The following is a 19,218-nucleotide window of genomic DNA, read 5'->3' as shown; positions in this document are numbered from 1 at the left end:
ACAAAAATTCTGTCCCTCCTCCATTTTCCCATTACGGTTTATTAAACTACCTCTGGGACCCTGAGTATCTACTTTTAGTGTTAGTGCTTCTTTCTCCAAATACCAATTTCAGCCTTTTCTCAATTATTCTTTTGTCTGAAAAGAAGCAAGGAATCAATCTTTTATGTTTTGGAAAATCTGATGAGTGCTATATTCCTGACCTGCTGCTCAACAGAGATTGTGGAGCTGGCGTGGGGAGAGATAGATACATGAAATTGCAGAGTAAATCAATACTGGGCTGGTAATGTTGGAGGAGAGATCTCCTTTCAAAGAGCAAAGCTGAATTTGTATGCCTTGTGTTTTTGATCTTTCACTGTACTCATTTCATTCCAGGCACAGATGTTATCATAGTTGCTGTTGTTTGTATGTTATTTTAGCTTCTTTCCCAAGTAGCTATTTTGCAAATCAGACCAAAATACAATTAAAGGCCCATCTGCTTCCAATGGTCCTAATGCTGCACAGATGGGCTCTGTCTAGTGAAGCCACACCAGGAATCTGGCAGGTTAGAAACGTAATGCTAAATGTGTGATAAAACACATATGGACCACAGAACCTGAAGATTGTTTTTCAGCATGTTTAGCTGTTAGACTTTGGAGTTTGGCCGGGGTCACAACTTGTGCATTGAGGTATTTGCCCACTGTGGTGTTAATGTCTGACACATTTCAAATGTTTCAAACTCCCAGGCTCACATCCCTGTTGTGTGGATCTGTTATCATTATTGTTTTCACAAATATGATCTCTGTAGTACTCAAGAAAAAAAAAGTTTGAATTCCACAGTGACTGATTCAAAACACAGTGATCCAATGTGAAAGCGTTTCTATATTTGCATATATGCAGTGGTGTCTCACACGTGAACAGAAGGTAGTGATCAAGGCTGTGTTTACATGTTTTAGTATCAACACTTCACAGCACTTTCAAGACGTGTTCTTTGCATGAGAACCTTAATCCCAAACTTGAAACCACTTAACCGAACAACATTAGTGTATACTGATAACACACTCTATAAATACCTGCTGATATTAGTACATACATGATACTGATTTCAGCGGAGAGAAGCTGTGTTATTGTATTGCAATTGAATCTTCTAACCCGTGATCCCGTACACAAACCCACACAAACGGTTGTAAATGTATAGAAAATATTACAAAATTACAGACCGGTCTTCTACCTAATGCTCGTGTGTATGAACAGCTTGGCCTCAGTCATTACTGTGACTTATTTAAGCTTCATTTTGACTCGCCTGTTGTTTAATTTAATTTCAGGCCAGTGCAGATCACCCAGTACTCCCTCTCTTCAAGCATACAGGCACATCGTTCTAAAAACTGAATAAAGCCTGAAGGCTCCTAATATGGAAAAATTGGTCCACTTTGAAGTTTGCTGTTTTTGATAACTGTTCAGTTTACTTCCTGTACCTTTGGGTACAGGCTTCTGTCAGGCTTGGCTTCCAAGCTTTAATCCCTTTGATTAGGTGCCAGAGAATGATAATTCGGCACTCAATAGGCCCTTTACCTTCCTCAACCAATTCTCTCAAACTCCCAGTTAGTGAGTTGGAACCTTTCCTTGACTCCTTTGCAGATATCTGTTTTCAGAGTTTGGGTCAATAACCTCCTTCCTGTCTGTGTCCTCTCCCTTATTCTTCATCCTGGCTTGGGTCAAAATGTCCTCTGTTCTTCTACTTTGTTTATGTAGGTGTATGTGATACAGTGTTGTGCTACCGGTGACGGCATGGCCTTCACAGATTAGCCGGGCTCCAGAGAGGAGTGCAAACACATAATGAGCTGCAGTCATTGTTCCTTCTTCATTGAATCACAAAACAAAAGTGTGTAAATATTAGAGATAGGAGACCAAAGAAAGTGTCTGTCATCACTCTCTATCCACGAAGTATATAAAATACTTTCACAATAAGGTTTCTGGAAAAGAAAAATCCCCAATTTTCCATCACAACTGTATCTGTTATTAATATAAGCAGTTACTCTAGTTTCTAGTTCTCAGCTGTTTCCAGTCTTTTTTCATGTGTTCCTGTTTCATATATATTTAAAATGTGCTCAATTTTTAGACATTGACACAACTGTTTTAGTTTGAAGACGTACTGTTCTGGGTGAAAACAAAGTATAAACTTGAAATACCTGTTTTATTTTTACATTACATACTTATTGGCTCACTGTTAAGTCATTTTCAGATGGTGCTGTGTTTACATTTGTAATGGCATTTGGGACTTTAAAGCTGAAACGTGAAATATTTTATTTTATAACAAATTCCTTGACTCTTGTTATTGTGTGACAAATGTTTTGTTGCATCTCTGGGGTCACACGGTGGAAGAGTGGTTGGTGTTCATGCTGTGTAGCAAGAAGAACAAGGTTCACTGGTTTGATCCCGGGCTTCCTTCACGTACTTTAGTATTTTCTCACGGTCCAAACAGCTGCAGGTTAGATTGATCAGATGCTCATACCTAACCATTGATATGAGTATGAGTGTGAATGGTTGTCTGTCTCTGTATGTGGCCCTGGGATGGACTCGTCAACTCTGTATGGTGTATCCCCCCCGCCCCAACTCAGGTCCCAGAAAATGATTAAGTGTTAGGATGAATGATTGTTGTGTCTCAGCTCATTCATCTGTAGTATTTGTGCTCACAGACACAGAGGGAGTCTGGCAGAAGAATTAGCACACGGACAACCTAACTGTTAAAGCTTATGCTAGTAAAATGATATGTTCCTGTGATAGATGGTACCACAACTGACACATGAGTACCTGTGCTAACATGATGAGTCCAGGTGTTAGCACCATTTGTACGTCTCCTTTATGAGTGATGACTTTCACAGGTGAAGTAACCAGTCGACATCCTCTCCAATAATTACTAACCGCTCAGAAATATTTTAAACTCATTTTGACATGTTTTCAGACAAAAAACATTTTTAACAAAAACCTTTGTGAGGATTCTAGTTTCATTTAAACTTTTGGCACTTACAGTGGGCACAAACAATGGAAAATCACATTTGTCTCGTATCTTTCTTCTGCACTGTGATTTGGCTTCAAATTTGCTTCCTGATGCTGCCTAACCTGGGATTTGGGGACTGGATGGTATCGAACGTGGGGCTTTCCGTTGGCAGGTCGGAATCCCACCTTTGGGCACGAACAATCCCCAAAGATTCGATCACTGCGAGCGATCACAGATGTATGTAGATGGACAACAACATCTACGTCACGTTGATCAAAATGCACTCACGCTGTCAAGAGGATTCAACTATGACTAAAGGCACGGCCCAGGAAAGTTATTGGCTAAATCAGTTTAAGACATCTTTTCTTCTCCTGACCCTGCACGGCTTCTCTGAATGTGTGTGTATGGATACTCTTTTTCATACATGCCTGTGCAAATAACTAGAAATAAAATACTCAATATGGGCTCCATTACTTCCACAGGAGGGTATCTCCAAACTCCTATCTGTGCTTCTAATTTATTTTTCACCCTGTATACATATTTGTTGAGGGCTATTGGGGCATGAATAAGCCTGTGTCACAGCGTTTTGCAATCCCTTACCAGCAAATCCCTCCCCATCCTTGACTTGCCCCCAGCAGGCCCAGCTCAGTTGTTGTGATAACCATGAAGGGATTTGGGCTGGATGGGCAGACCCTGACTGGGCTGATTGCTTTGAATAGCACTGGTTAAAGCTGCCTTTGAAAGTAGGGGCGTTGATGAACATCTTCTCTGAAGAGCCTGTGTAGTTACTGCCTCTGGGAGGGACTCTTACTAATACCTCGGCATAAGATATAGGAGAGGAGGCAGGGATCACCATATACCCGAGGCCATACACACACACGCCCACTTAGACGGCAACTAAAAAGTACTTCCAATAAACTTTCCAACTTCTATTTTGCCTTCTAGTCAGTGCATTAAAATGACTCACGCTAAATGGTGCATTAACTGTTTTACCCTCTGCATAGCTGTGGAGTCACTTATTCATACAACCCAACTCCTCACTCAGTTTGATTTAACAGCCCGCCGTACATCTTGCCATTTGTGCTGTGGGCAGTTTGCAGACACAGAGAGGGAAGATTTCCGGAGGAGTACGTGAGCTCACATGTTTTGTCCGCTGTTTCACCTTGTTCTCTTGCTTTCATAAAACACCTTGTGAAAAGACAAATTACAGCTTTAGACATAGGTGTCCCGGTGAGTTTTTATCTCTCTACAGGCCTCCGGGGCACATTACCTGTGTTCCACGGGGCTGGCTGTGACATGGGAGTTGTCACTGATGGGGCCCCTGAGGCTTTGACTGCTGTTCAGAACAGGGTGGCCTTCTGCTTTTGATGGACTGTCCCCCCGAGCACTGGATCTGAACTTAAGATTGGTCTGCGCCCAAACCCACAGACCTTTAACACACATACCCTCATGCTATAAGCACAGACATGTGCGCCATCAGCATGTTTGGTAATTAACATTAAAACACAGGTTTTAAAGCTTTATGCTCATTACTGTATGTCAGTTGGTACAAGTTGAGGCACGGCAACATGTCGCTTTTAAATAATCGTTCTTGCTGTGTTTGTACGCATGGAAAATTCCTGTGCAAGGCATGTTGAAAACCTCATTTCAGAGTCAAAGTGTCGGGGAATCGTGCTCATCTTCCACGGCAAGCAAATGACTGCAAGCCAAACAAGCTAATTTTGTGTGAATGAGAGTGAAAGAAAGGGAAAAGAAGTAGCAGTAAATTACTGACGAGTGACAGACAGAGAAGCTTATCGTGTAACAGCGTCATTGTGGAATGAAGGCCTGGTGTGTGTGTGTGTCTGTGTGTGTGTGAATAACTTTTAACCCTTTAAGACATTTCCTAGTTGAGGGTTAAGGTGAGTGAAACTCAGGCACACTGTAGATGAACAAGCATGAAAAGCTGAGAGACAGAGAGGGAAATGGGAAAGATGGCAGCAGAGTGGTGGGTGGGTCCAACAGCGCGCCTGGCCTTATTTTTACTTGCAGTTTACAATTTTTCATGGTCATGTCTCCCCTGCCTTTTTTTCTAAATAATCGGCTGTCGGTTTTTGCAAGTCTGGCCGCCTTTCATTTCAGAGGCTTGTTTTTGAAAAGGTTGCTATTATAGCCAAATGGTTTCTGTGCTTCTCTAAACACAGCAAGGCATTAGTCCGGGCTCTGGTTTCAAGGCCTGGCTCCTAATGAGAGACCCAATCACACACAGGGAAAAGACGGATCAGTGTTGCTACACCATACCCAACCTGTGGTTTACCTCTTGAAACATAACCACACTACTTCGCTCTCTCTTTCCCCCTTTCTTTTTTCCACTCCGTATCCCCTCCACCTCGTGTCACAACACTTTAATAACCTGACTTGATCAAAGCTGATTGTGCAGCTGGCCAGTTCCACGCACAGATCTGAAAACAAACAGATTAACACCAGGACCAGAATCCAGTCCGACAGCTGACGGACTGGGTGCTACCATTCTCAGTTTCACCTCATAAGGTGGAGAGATTTTTGTCCTTTACACAGTGATAATTGAGCCACAGAGTGGGGACATGGGCTTGTAGTAGGACTGTATATGTTGAACATACCATGACCATTGATGCTTTAAGAACCAGACGGGGGTTGGATTCCTGTAAGATATAATATCATTATGACCTGCTTATCATTGCTCTAATACATACTGTAGATGAGAGTTCCATCATTTGAATTTGTCACAAAAAAATATAAAAGACAACATCTACCAGCTGTTATTTGTCTTTCTGTTCCACTAATATACATATTGATAGATTTTCTTTATTTTTACTGTATTTAGGAATGTTGATTTATCTTTATTCATCAGATTAAAAGGATTCCAAACGTTTGACAGCAATTTTTTTACGAGTTGCGTGGGTTGCCTGTGGGCTTCGTACAAACCCTGTTTCTCTTTATTCCTCAAGAGCCATACATTTTTCTTGATGTCAAAAACAAGAAGAAAAAACAAAATTTGTCCAGGTGCTTAAACTGAACTATCCCTTACCTGTACAAGCACACCTTTGATGCACTTGCTCCCTACATGAAGCATGAAGAAGAAACATTTGAACCCTACAAACCTGTCAGTTTGAGTTAATTTAAAGTTATCCTTTGCACTACGAATGTCAAGCGGCTGTATATACATCACGCAGGTGCAAACATTTACAACTTCTAAATGTCTCTCTTTGCAATGTAATATGGCAGCTGTGGTCACAACTTCCTCTAACCCCATGGCTCTCTGAAAATTCCTCCTCCAGTGTACACAGAACTTTGCTGTGTTTGCTGTGTGCAGATCGTCTGTTCTCCACTACTGAGTCACAAGAGTCAGCAAGACGGTGGCTTTGACTCCTGTAAAGTTGTCGAAGAAGAGAAGATGGAGGCGAGGAGGAGACAGAGAGCAGTATGCACAGAGAGTCTTCTGTCACTGCCAGACACTCCTCAGTCTTCTTGCAGAGGGGACTATGATTTATGGAGGAGTCTCCATGTTGTAAGAACCTGAATAGGATCACTCGTTTGTGCAGGAAGAGAGAGCGAGGGGGAGAGAGCAGTCTCCTCTGTCCCTGCTGCTTCTCTTACACACCTATCTTAGTTCTTCTTATTTCAATTTCTGTTTATAGTTTGACGGATTATAAAAAGGAAAATCCATGCCGAATTGATATTTTCTCTTTTTTCCCTCTCTGTTCTTTTCTCTCTCTTTTTCAAAGTGAGCCATTGTTAAACAGTTTATGAATTCTCTTTCTGCCTGTGTGTTTATTGGAAGTCGTGAATTAGACTTGAAACCATCACCAGAGCTTGTGTTTGAAACTTGAAAGGAAACCCCCAAAGCACCGGCCCCCTCCTTTCTCTCTCATCTTGCCACCCTCACTCACTTTTTCCTTTCCCTCTCATTCTCCCTCTCTTTCAGTCACTCACTCACACACGTCCTCTCTCTCTCTCTATCTCGCTCCTGCTCTCTCTCTCCACAGTTGTCACTGTGGCACTGCTATCGGCGCATTATTAGTTATTACTTTATCGGCTCCCTAAGCTGTCAGAAGACACCCTCCTGGAATATACAGCAGGCACAAGCCATCAGTCCTCATTACGCCAGACCCGCATGCAATTTAGACCCGGCTGCTGCTTACACACCCATGACAACATGCTAATGTGTGTGTGTGCATTTGTGTGTGCACATGCTCCCATGCTGATGACAGTGGTGCACACGTATCATATGAGTGCACCTTTGAGGTTGTGTATTTACATGTATGAATGGGGCAGGGCTAATGTGAAACAGCATCAACTAAGACCTTTCTGTGTGTGTTTAAAAGAAAAAAAAACTGAGGCCTATTTTGTTGTCGTGCGTCTACTCTGAGCCACCAGGAGGCAGGGACAGCAACGAAAACAGCTGCTGAAGACTGCTCACGTACTGTTGAACATGCAGGTGTGCGGTAGAACCCCTGAGGCACCTGGGACAGAACAGGGCCCAGCAAGTCAGACTGCGTGTCTTAGTGTGTATTCCAGAGATAGAGATCAACACACACGTCATATCACCTGAAAAAAAAAAACCAGTATGGCTGTGAAGAAAGCAGAGGTGGAAAAGTCGTAGAAATATATAAAGCATCATATCAACATAATGAATTATGTTTTGACTCAGCCCTTGCTGAGTTATTTTGCCCGAGGTGACTGTCATGAACAAATGTACCAGTCAGGTTCTCACCATTACTGTAAGCGTTGGAATATGAAGATTGTGCAAATCAGACCTCCTGTACTGACATGTCGTTGTATGCTTATTACCCAGTCTTGTTGCCAGGGACTAACCTCTCCTATGTTTGATCTAGCAAAGTGGCCACATTAGCACTGACTAATTCTCCTGGTTGTGGGTTTTGGAGACGGCACACGTTCCTAAGACCTGCAGTCACAGTTGTGAGAGTTGAGTTGTAAAAGATAAAACTTTAAATCCACCCCAAGTTTACTCACACGGCTGGCTTTTGAGACATCATGAGCCCTTGTCTGCGTCTCAGTCAGTCACTGGACCAGCATGTTTGAACCTTTGGAACACATTCATGTGGTGCCAGAAATCTACAGGCTAAACCAGCTGCTAACAGAATATTGTTTATACATGTCAATTGTGATGATTGTTTGTGGATTAAGGTGTTAAGTCCCCTTCAGTGGGTGTTTATACGCCGATGACATGTAGTTCTTCTTTGCCACTCCACTCTGCATGCTCCATTTCTAACCAATGTGCTGCTACTCACGTTGACAACATTTTTCCTGTGAAGGTCTTCTATGAGAGTTTTTTTTTTTGAAGGACAGCATCTTGAGGAGGTCAAACAAATAAATTATGATTGTGATGTGCAATTGCTCTGAACGGTTAGAGAGACATGTCCCTACTCTGCTGCTTCTGCATTATCAAGAGAGTGCAGGAGTACGAATGGCCAGTAGCAACAGAAAGGATTTGCTAAGTTGCACTTGGGTAGCTGAACATTTCAATCACACATAATGTTGAACACAATTATTCAAACTTTCCCTTTTCAATGAAAGCAATTCAAAATAATGACTTAATATATACCCTTACCTCCAGCTAGTATTTTGTATGTAAATGAGGTGTGATTTCAGGGATGGGGAGGAAGAATGTATTTGCATCCATCTCTTGTTGCCAGGCGGATTAAGGGAGATCTGTTATGGTTTGTTAACATGAGAGCTCTTGATTCGGAATGAAACGAAACCATGTGTAGAAGTAGATTAAAGACAATGTGTGGTGAGTGGCGGCTCAGGCATGTGCTGGACTTCATCTCATTGTTTGGCTGAGCTTCTGTTCTGAAGTGGGTTTTTGTCCTGTTTTTGTTCTGTAATGGGCTATAATAACTTATATAAATCACACTGACTAAGCCTGAGTTCCACGGTTTGGGCTTGGCATTGATGGAAAGCCTGCTTCTCAGGAGCACTGCTGAGCAAAAAGTCGTCTGAAAAGTTTGAAAGTCAGCGTGCTGTAGGTTTGTCAGTGTTGTTTCGTCGTGAGGGAAATAAGCCTGAGGTTTTATTGTAGGAAACAGGGTCGTATTAAACGGGAAAACCTCTGATAGAGATCTACAAATACCCGTGTTTGATCTGGAATGCAGAAAAAAATTATACTGGGAGCTCATACATGGAGATAAATGTCCATGTATTGTCCATGTGGCCATAAATTTCATTTCTGTTAATGGGTTTATGTCTGGGATCCACCAATTTCAATATTGGGTCGGATACTTCAAATTCAAATACTTATACTCACTCTTAATCATGCTCAGTTCAATTGTATAGTGGTTATTACACTTGCCTTACCCATCTGCCCTACATGCAGAAGGGACCTGGGTCCTGGGTTCTGAGCCCCGGTGGAACCATATACTCCTTATGTAAGTCACTTGGGGAAAAAGTATTTGCCAAATGTATGCATAAAAATGTAAAAATAAATAAATTGAATGTAAATGAGAACATGCGATCACTGGCCTTTCACTAGAACTCTGTAGTTCAGTGTCTCTACCATCATAGGAGAAGATTGTTTTTTGCATACTTGTTATTGCATACTTTTCGAAGTCCAAACTTGAGAAGAGTCTGTACTAGTGCTCAGTATCTAGTACTAGTGCTGGTAAACAAAGTCAAGGCTGCTCTCCATGAGTTCTGTGAACAAAGAGAGCACGACTGTCGTCCTCCTAAGAGCTGTAGCCAAATGAACGTAAGTTTGTTCTTCTGGTGGTAACTATCTAATCCACAAAGACCTAGTACCCTGGCTGCGTTCATTATCTAGCCACTGAAATTTTGTCAATATCTGGACTCCCTGCATCTTGTAATTGTTTGGGTGATGTGCTTTATCACTGTGGGGGATTGTCTTTAATGCTGTTTGATACTAAAAATAGCCCAGAGGAAAAGGGCTAAGAGAAGTGAGAGGAGGAGGATGGAGAGAGTAACCACTGATTCATTATGCACATCCCTGATTGTGACATGCTATCTACTGCTATTAATGGGCAGGGATAATCACACTGGACTGAAACTGTGGTCTCAGACTTCCGAAGCGTACTGTGTCCAACATCAATCTTCATACTAACCCTGCAGTTCGGAGAAGAACTTCATTTGCAACTGTTGAAGAGTAACAAGTCAGCTCATTTCAAGAAAGGGAGAAGTGTTAAGGAGGACCGGGGGCAGAAGAAGGGGAGGTTTACTTCAAATAGTGTAACCCCAAGACAGGCAAGTTAGAACAGGAAGCCATGATATTACTGTACACTGCTTGAGGTTATGAAAAATAATTAGAGATCTGTTTGGGAGAAGAAGAAAAAAGAAGTGTTTTAAGGTGCATATGAAAGTTTTCACATCTCTCCTCCTTTGAACTTTTAATTCATCTTCAAATGAGTGTCATTATTCACATGATATTATAGTGAAGTAAAATATATGAGAGTTTGGAAAAAAGTGTCACATTAAAATGTCTAATATGGGTTAATGAGAAAATAACATTCACAGATTTTTTTCTCTTTCTTTCCAGTCCTTCACAAAACTGCCACAGAGATTTCAGGTGCATTACTTTCTATAAAATGTATTTCTATAAATGCAAATGTCTGTTTTATATATTGGATGTAATAACTCTGCCTAATAGAGAGAAAATGTGAAGAAGATAAATGGGTGGTTTATTTCCCGTTTCATCCGATTTCAGCACATTTTTTTCATTACAAACTATAACCTTAAAAAAAACAAAAAAACAAAATGAAACTGAGCCCAGCTTCTCTCTCTCTCTCTCTCTCTCTCTCTCTTTTACCTTTTTCAAAAGCTGAATCGAAGAATGTAATTAGAGGGAAGGGAAACTTTGAAGGGGAATTTCAGAACGCCGAGCAATCAGACGGTTGAAAGAGCGCTTGGTCCCCCAATCAGACAGTCTCCTGCCCAGACACAGTGTTTGGGGCCACTTTCTGGTGAGACACAAGTCTTCACTGTTGTTATTCTACCTTCACAGGGTGTGCTTTGCTGCTGTCACACCTCCCTAACACTTACCTCACGAGCAAGCTTCCAGATCCAGGACTGAACCACAGTATTTAGTTTGTTTGTGTTCCTGGAAAGACAGGGAGCAGGGGAATAGGAGAAGAGGAGTTTGGGTGGGTGACGGTACAGGAATTCGACATAGGAGGAGAGATGATAGACTAGAGGAGAGAGATCCATGAAAAAGAAGCATGGAAAAGGCTGTTCTTTGGTTCTTTATGGGCCCAATAGTGAGGCTAAACAAACAGCAAAGGCTTTGGGAAGACACATTATCTGCAACTGCCCTTGATCTGTCTGTGTTGAGAGTGCTGTCTGCACGGCTAATAAACACTTCATTTAGTTTTAATGGTGCCAGTGCCTCTCTGCAGCCTTCAAAAATATCCTGTATTTGGGTCATTTACGGCTCTTCCTCACCAAGCACCCGAGGGACGGCGAGATCCAGTCCTCATCTATGTCTGCCGCAGCACTCCAGGCCGGGGGAAATTAATAGGGCTATCTGGGAAAAATAAATAAGTGATGGGCTCTACCCCTGCCAAACACCCCTAAGAGCTTATTAAGGAAAAATGAGGGGAGATGGGACAGAAAAAAAGAAAAGATTTTAATATGTATTTTGCACCTTTTAATGTTGGGCCAGACTTGTCCTTTGATTCCATTTCCTTGTGCACACTCCTCTATCTTTCTATTACTTTGCCTCTGTGTTCCTCCTACACTGTAATTGTAAACACAGCAATTATGGATTGTGTGAGACTTAATTATTGCTCGTGCAGAGCCCTGGGGGAGCTCTGGCGCAATGCTGTGGCTGATAAAAACGCCAGCTCATCAGCACCCCTCCTTTGGTGTTGAGCCCCAGTGAGAGTGGACCAAAGGGAACCGTTTCCCCCAGGGCCCTCGCAGCCAAAGGACCAATTAGTATTAGGCAGGAATTAATCTTAATGGGACACAGCCACTCAAACAGGTCCTCCCAAGGTGAGAGGGATTTAATGTGATTCCCTTATTGGTTATTACTGCTACTGTCTTCTAAGCAGTGCCTCAATCAGTGCATGAGCTTAGGCATGTCAATAGAACAAATTGCTGCCATGTTCTGCATACACATCCAGACAGCAGTTTGTGGGAGGTTCTGTATAAAATAACAATAGGAAGAATGGGGTGTTTATTTATTTCTTATTTTTTTTCTGGGGTCGGCGGTTTTGGCGGAGGAAATATTTATTCCAACAGTCTATAAATTGGGGGTAACTGCTTCTTGTATTAAGACATTAGGGCTTAGCCTTTTTGTCAGAACCCATCATGAGGGGGTTCATACAGTGATCCATGGCCAGTTCAAGTATTGATTTCTGGGGAGCGTGGCTCCATTAAGGTCCTGCCCGGGGGTGAGTGAGGGTCAGCAGGGGAAGTTGTGGGCTGCGCTGTGACCTCGGCTGCAGTTTACAATCGATTACCTCTGACAGAGAAGCCAGAATGTTCTGGAGAATAAAGCACAGGGTCCCACACGCGATTAGGCTACATTAGCCCTCTGGTCAGAGCTGGTCCAGAGGTTTCAGTAAGTTAATTAGCACTTTCTTATGATATCAGTGATGACAGGAGTAAAGCAGCTAGCATTGATTCTGCCTTACTCCATTTCAGCCTTGGAGACCACATCCCCAAAACACCGGATACACCCAGCCTTACTCCTAATCGAGCCGCCCATACATGTCACTACTGGGAAATGATTAGTAAACATTAATGTGGCGGCGCTGATATGAAAACACTTTGTAAGTCCTTATCTGTCTTCTACTGGAGGCTTTGTAAATTGCCATTTAAATGTTGTTTGGACCAAAGCAGCGCCATTATCACAGTGAATGGTCTTTCCATCATTCATTAACAACACTTTTTTTATTTAAAAGATTTTAATTTTAAAGAAATGCACTTTAGTATTTAATGCTTCCTTTTGTGTTCAATCGTCTATTGTTTTTTTAATATAACAGTAAAAGATGGTTTCACTAAACAAACTACTGCATGAAAGAGAGTCAAAATGGAAAACACACATATACATTTACCATACTATACTACTATACTATAGTACTTAACCAGAGACTCTCTCTCTCTCTCTCTCTCTCTCTCTCTCTCTCTCTCACACACACACACACACACACACACACACACACTGCATATTCCCCTTCATGGTACTGTCGCAAGTGATGGATGAGATTTGTAATTTCTCAAACTTCTGAAGTGAACTGGTTTCAGGAATTCCCAGTGGAACATGTACTTTGACTGTGTGACACTAAACCTGAACCGCCAACAAACAGCCAAACCGCAACTTTTCTTTTCACCAACTGGAGGTTCCTCATCTTCTGATAATTGCTAGCGTCTTGCCCTGTGTTCAGCCTACTAGTTGTCAGTGTGTGAGGGGTGTGGGTCAGGCAAGGGGCGCAGCAGGTCTACTTCGGGCAGTCTTGTTGTTTTATAACTCTATACATTGCCAAGACCAAATTCACAATATACTAACCTCACACATAGACTGGTTATGACACACAGAGGACTTCAATCAGAGGCTTCCACTTTGACACAACTCTTTTCCCTCCATTTCTTGTTGTCTTCTCCCCAGGAGAGAAAATAAAGAGCCAGCACTAATTTCTTATTTTGGCAATAAGTGTAACGCAAGTACAAAAAAACAGTGTCAGAAGCTGATGCTCTTTGTCTCAGCAGCTTAAAGAGCTGCTCCTCGATTCTCCGTATCTCCCTTAATCCCTTTGTTGTTTGCCTGCCATCTTCTTTATTTTGTTTGTTTCTCCGTTCTTGTCATTCTTCTTTACCGCTCCATCTCTCTGTCTCTCCTGCACTTTATCATTCTCTCTACACTGCTGTTCTCACAGTACTCCCTTTGTTAAATGAAAGGTATGGCAATAGATCACTCATGCTCTTTGTTCTTCCACCTTTACAGTGTGCTGCTCTCAATATTGTTTGTTTTACCAGCAGCTAAACTGGCTTACTCTCTCTCTCTCTCTCTCTCTCTCTCTCTCCCTCTCTCTCTCTCTATGTGTGTATATCACTCTATCTCTGCCTGTCTGTTTTTGCTTGGGGCCCAGCCAGGCAAGTGAACAGCGACAGATGAAGCACCTTGTCTGTCTGCGGTGTTGGATAGAGTTAATCATGATTCAGTAAGTGCTGTGATGAGGATTCAGAGATGCTTGTTAGAGATAGAGCCATCAGGTGCTTCTGATCTGTCATGCACTGACAGCAACCTCAGGCGGGACACTGAGCGAGGTATTAGGGCCTGTTCAGGGCCAAGTCCTGCCTACAGGTACTTGTGGTCATGAGTGCACATGATTTCAAACTAACATCTGCCAACTCCGCAAATGTGGATTGAAATTAATCATAAGTACAGAGGAACAAACTAGCAGATGTTATAACTAGGGATGATGTTGGTTCGTTTGGATAATGGTCTGCACCACTGGTAATGTGATGGGGCACAGAGTGGTGGAGTGACGAGAGAAAAGGAGTTCTAACTATCAAACTTATTTAATATAACTTGGAAAACACGAACAAATATGGACTAACATTTTCCTACAACACACAAAAAGTTGGAACAGACACTTAAATAGTCAAGGAGATTCCGTGATTATCACATGAGTTTTTAATAGGTTTGGAACTTAAATATCACATGAGTTTTTAATAGGTTTGGATATAAGTATATAAGTAGTATAAGTAGTATATAAACAACTGGAAATACATTTGAAGACATTAGTGTTCCCTCAGCCAAGTGTGTACTTCTAAATGCTGCCAAAATCAACAAGTGACATAATAGTATCTGTATCTGTAGTCTCATTGTCAGTTTCCTGCCAATATGGTTGGAAGTTGGCTCAGTACTAGTGCAGTAAGTACTAATATTTGTACACAGTATTTGCTGTAAAATTGTTTTGCCTTGAAATTACGAAGTAAGTTTAAATTAGATAGTAATTTTACTTCTGAGATGTTGAAATTATTTTTTTAATAGTTTTCTTGTAATTGAATGGTTTTTATATTAGTATTTTTATACTAAGAGTTGAAGTTGAGTTTCTGTTCTTCATTCATGTTGATAATGTAAAGTACAAGCTTTGTGCAGCATACAGTTGAACTCATCCACATTTTGGCAGTTGTATGGCTCCATGTCTTCACATGCCAAGTGAAGAGCATCTGCTTCCCTGTGTCGTAACATCATGACAAATCTTTGACATGACACAGCCGTCGGATAAATACACGACTCCCTGAGGGCAGAGACGTCCATTCCGACAAAGGGCAGGTTAGGAAAAAAAATCATATTGCTAAAATGTTACAAATTACAAGTTCCTTGCTTTTAGCAGATTCTCAGAGAGAGAGAGACAGAGAGAGATGTGCTTATTGTGTCTGCACATTCCTCAGTGTAATTTATGACATGGCTCTTTGAAGCTTGTTTAATTATGGAGCTATAATGAAAAGCTCTGCAGCATCAGCCGTATTTTCCTTGTTAGGCAATGTTATAGGTAGAGGTAGACATGGCAGTAATTGCAGGTTTGACTGATAATAAGGGTTGAGTTAGCAGAGATCAGCCTGGGAAAAAAAGTGAGATTGAGAAGATCAAGCTTTAAAGACATATTTCATCAATGCAGAAAACCAGGAGCTTTCTGGTACAATGTATATCACAGTTATTGTTCACCACGGTGACATTTCTTTTTCACCACAATAAACAGCTGTGATTTTTACAGTGAGGATTATGCAAATCAGTCTTTGAAGTCTGTCTGATGTCACAGAGCTCCAAATATTCGAGCAGCAAATATTTAGAGTAACTTTAGTAACTTTAGTAAAACCTGGTAATTATTTGTGGAAATAAGAAACTACAAACAAAGACAAACACAGGGCTACTGTGTAACATATATTTTTTTTCTGCTGAAAATAAACATTTAAAATTAGAAATACACATGTTGCTTTCTTACAACGAGACTCTTTTTTTTTTGCAAGTTTTGTACTGCTACTTTTTATGTTTTAAAATGTTAAGATGCACAGTCTACAAATGTGGACTGCAGGCTGGCCAGTCAAGCACATGGACTCTGTCTATGATAAAATGCTAATTTCATAGCATTTCTCTTTGCAACATTCTGCTGGACTGTACAGCTTCCTGGGAAATGTGAAGAATACCTTTATAGAAGACTTGACTGTTTTAGTAGTGACTTTGCTTTATATACTTTATCTGTGGAAAACAAATGCTGGATGATCCAGTACCACCCTAGTAATGGTAAATAAATAAAAAACCATTAGCAACCGTTCTTTGTTTAACTTTTTGAAGACTTATAAACATCCTGTTGAGAAGAAAAAAAAAAAACAAGTAACTGGGCCAAAAATGAAGAATTAGGACACGTCAGCCTGTAATAACCTTAGCACAACAAACATGAGCCAAAATTAGTTACTCACAAACAACTGACAGGAGTATGAAAACAGGCCTTCTACACGGTGTAAGATTATAATGAGGCAGTGATTGTTTGTCCTCAATTTCCATTTCAGTTCCCTCTCAAATAAAAGGCAGATACTTGTAAACAGCCGCACCTACGTCTTTGCTGTTCTCATTAGCCTTTCTTTTTTATTTCCCCCACACGTTACTGAGCTATAGGAACTACATGAGGGAGCCTGTGTCACTTCCTCTTTGTGGGAGTGCTTCCTGTTTTCCTGACCATGTTGTGGTTGTCTGTTTCTAGGCTGGTGTTTATCGCCTGGTTCACAACCATCTGAATGTTGCAGCTGGGGTCCTCTGGGATGTTTGTTTGTGCTGTCTTTTATTATGCCATTTTTTTAACTGCCATTGTGGCAAGACAGGAATGTGCCATTGCTTGTTGTTGGCTGCTGGAGTGAGAGAGCCCAATTACCATGGGTCCCAGTGCCTGTTGCAGTGGTGGCTGGGCTGTGTGTGTTGGGATTGTTCTGGTGAACAGCTGTCCCAGCGCCCAATGGCAGAGATGGCAGGGGATAGTTGCAGTGTGGTTGACAGCGAGGAGGAGGAAAGAAGCTGACAGGCCTATAAGGGACTCCTCATGTGGTGCGTGCGCGCTGCCACCCTGGTTCTGCTCAGCAGCTAGCTCTCCCTGTCTGTCGCCTCACCACTTTTAACTGCCGTCTGATGTCGTAAAGCCTCGTATGTGATGCCACGACTGAAGTCACGTGCGTCGCTCCTGAGTTCGCTCAGTATGTGTGGCCAATTAGAGCTAAGATTACGAGCCCGATGTATGGATTATGGCCTATTATTCCTTCTTCCCTGATTGTTGGCTATTAACTGCTGTGTCATTAGTTGCTTTACCAAATGTGGTGGCAGCACAGGAAGGTACTCAAGTCTGTCATACACATTTCTCTGCGGGCACACGGCATGGCGCACTGGAATGTGCCTTCGAGTCGATGGCGGTGTTTTATGGGGACTTTTAGTAGCGTAAACCAGGAACCGCATTATATGGCTGCCAGCTGATTACAAATATAACAAGACTTTTGGTCTTCTTTTGAATGCGCTACATTTGCCCTTTGAAATATGCATGTGCATTGCCCAGTGGTTAAAAGTCATAACATTAGCTTTATAATGTACATGGTGGAGACGCGGCTGCAGTAAATCCAACAGAACCCAGAGCTTGATTCCTTGATTCCTCTGCCGTGTTGTTCCACCATGTGACCAGCATTGACTTGCTGTCTTTCTGTCCTCATATCCAGCGTGGCAGCACAGTGAGCAGTGTCTAATGGAGCCTCTGATGAATAATGAGTCCATACACTGGTAATGTTCTGTGCCGAGTAACGGCTGCATTGGTTTCTGTCCTGTTAACTCCGCTGCTGTAAGATTGATTGCAGTGTGTTCTGGAGTCGTACAAAGACACTTCATTGCTTGACAATGAAAATAAAGCTTCCCCTGTGAAAATGAAGAGCAATAGCACCGGGGCCTGCAGAGACAGATCAGTACCAGGTCTGGACACAACCCCAACTTGGTGACACCAGCCTGAGTGAGTGACACACCATGAAATAGGTGCTGTTGCCATAAAAATTATTTGTTTACACGTTGCTTTCTGCTAATTGAGGGGTGGCAGAGTTTGTTATTTTTGCTTCAGTTGAGATGAACCTAACTTGCCCCGATTGGTCGCCTCAGTTTACTCAGAGATCCTCCACCAAGACTGTCCTTCAAATTACACTTGACACTGTGAAGAAACATCTAATAGAAGTGTGTAATGGGCTCTGATGACAAACTACATGGTTGGAAGACCATGTAATCTTTCTGCAATTAATTAAAGTCCATCCTCTGTGTGTGTGTGTGTGTGTGTGTGTGTGTGTGTGTGTGCGTGCATGTGTAAGCGTACCCCCGTTCTCTCACACCCAGTCTAACCAGATGCCACCGAATAACTGAAATAACATTTCCTGTCAACAGTAAAAAATGAAGAGCCGTACTCTAACAAAGAAAGGTACTTAGAGCTGGCAGAGGGAGGCAGATGCGGGGTTATTTGTGCTTCACTGCTTCTCAGTGTCCCGGTAAGGGTCCTCCACAGCTCAACATCTGTACCTCCACCCGCCTAATTACCCACAACACCCCTGCCCAACCATTGCCTCGTCTGTCTCCACCTGAGTGCTCACAGAAGGGGAGGTGAAAATACTGTTACTCTTTGCTCGGCTTCCTCACGTCATTTTCACTGATAGTATTTTCACCAAATCAATTTCTTGTGCTTCTTAGATATAAAATAAAATCACAGCGTATGGCAAAACTACGTGACTCTTATGATTTTTTTTTTTTTTTTGCCAATCATAAAACGTTTTTGTTTTTTTTAAGACAGATGCTCATTTACTTTTTGTCTTTGTGTCTAATTTTCTTTTTCTACGTATTGGTTTTACTCTCAACTTTTGTTATTTATTCTGTTTATTCATTTAATTCGCACAACAGTATTGATCTGAAGACAGAGAACAATTAGGCCCCACTTTGAGGGTAATTCCCCCGTCTTCACTTATTCTTATAAATAAATGAGAAATTTGCCATGCTTTGTGTAAGTTTTGATGGGAGCTATCAGTTTGGAGTCACTTGTGCCATTGATTTGATTAAGGGCATTATGCATTGTCTAATGAGTTTTACACATCACTGGCTGGTGAATAATTACCCAGTGATTTTTGACCCAGAACTTCTTCACACCGCCTTCTGCTCATTTTTCTCACTTTCACACACTCTGGGAGCGAAGGATCGTACCCTCCGTCATTCAGAGAGAAGATAAAGGAAATCAATTGAGGCC

Source organism: Cynoglossus semilaevis, chromosome 5, assembly GCF_000523025.1.
Source record: "Cynoglossus semilaevis isolate Cse_v1.0 chromosome 5, Cse_v1.0, whole genome shotgun sequence".
Classification (NCBI taxonomy): domain Eukaryota; kingdom Metazoa; phylum Chordata; class Actinopteri; order Pleuronectiformes; family Cynoglossidae; genus Cynoglossus; species Cynoglossus semilaevis.
The sequence above is the reverse complement of the archived record's forward strand: the minus strand, read 5'-3'. Positions refer to the sequence as shown.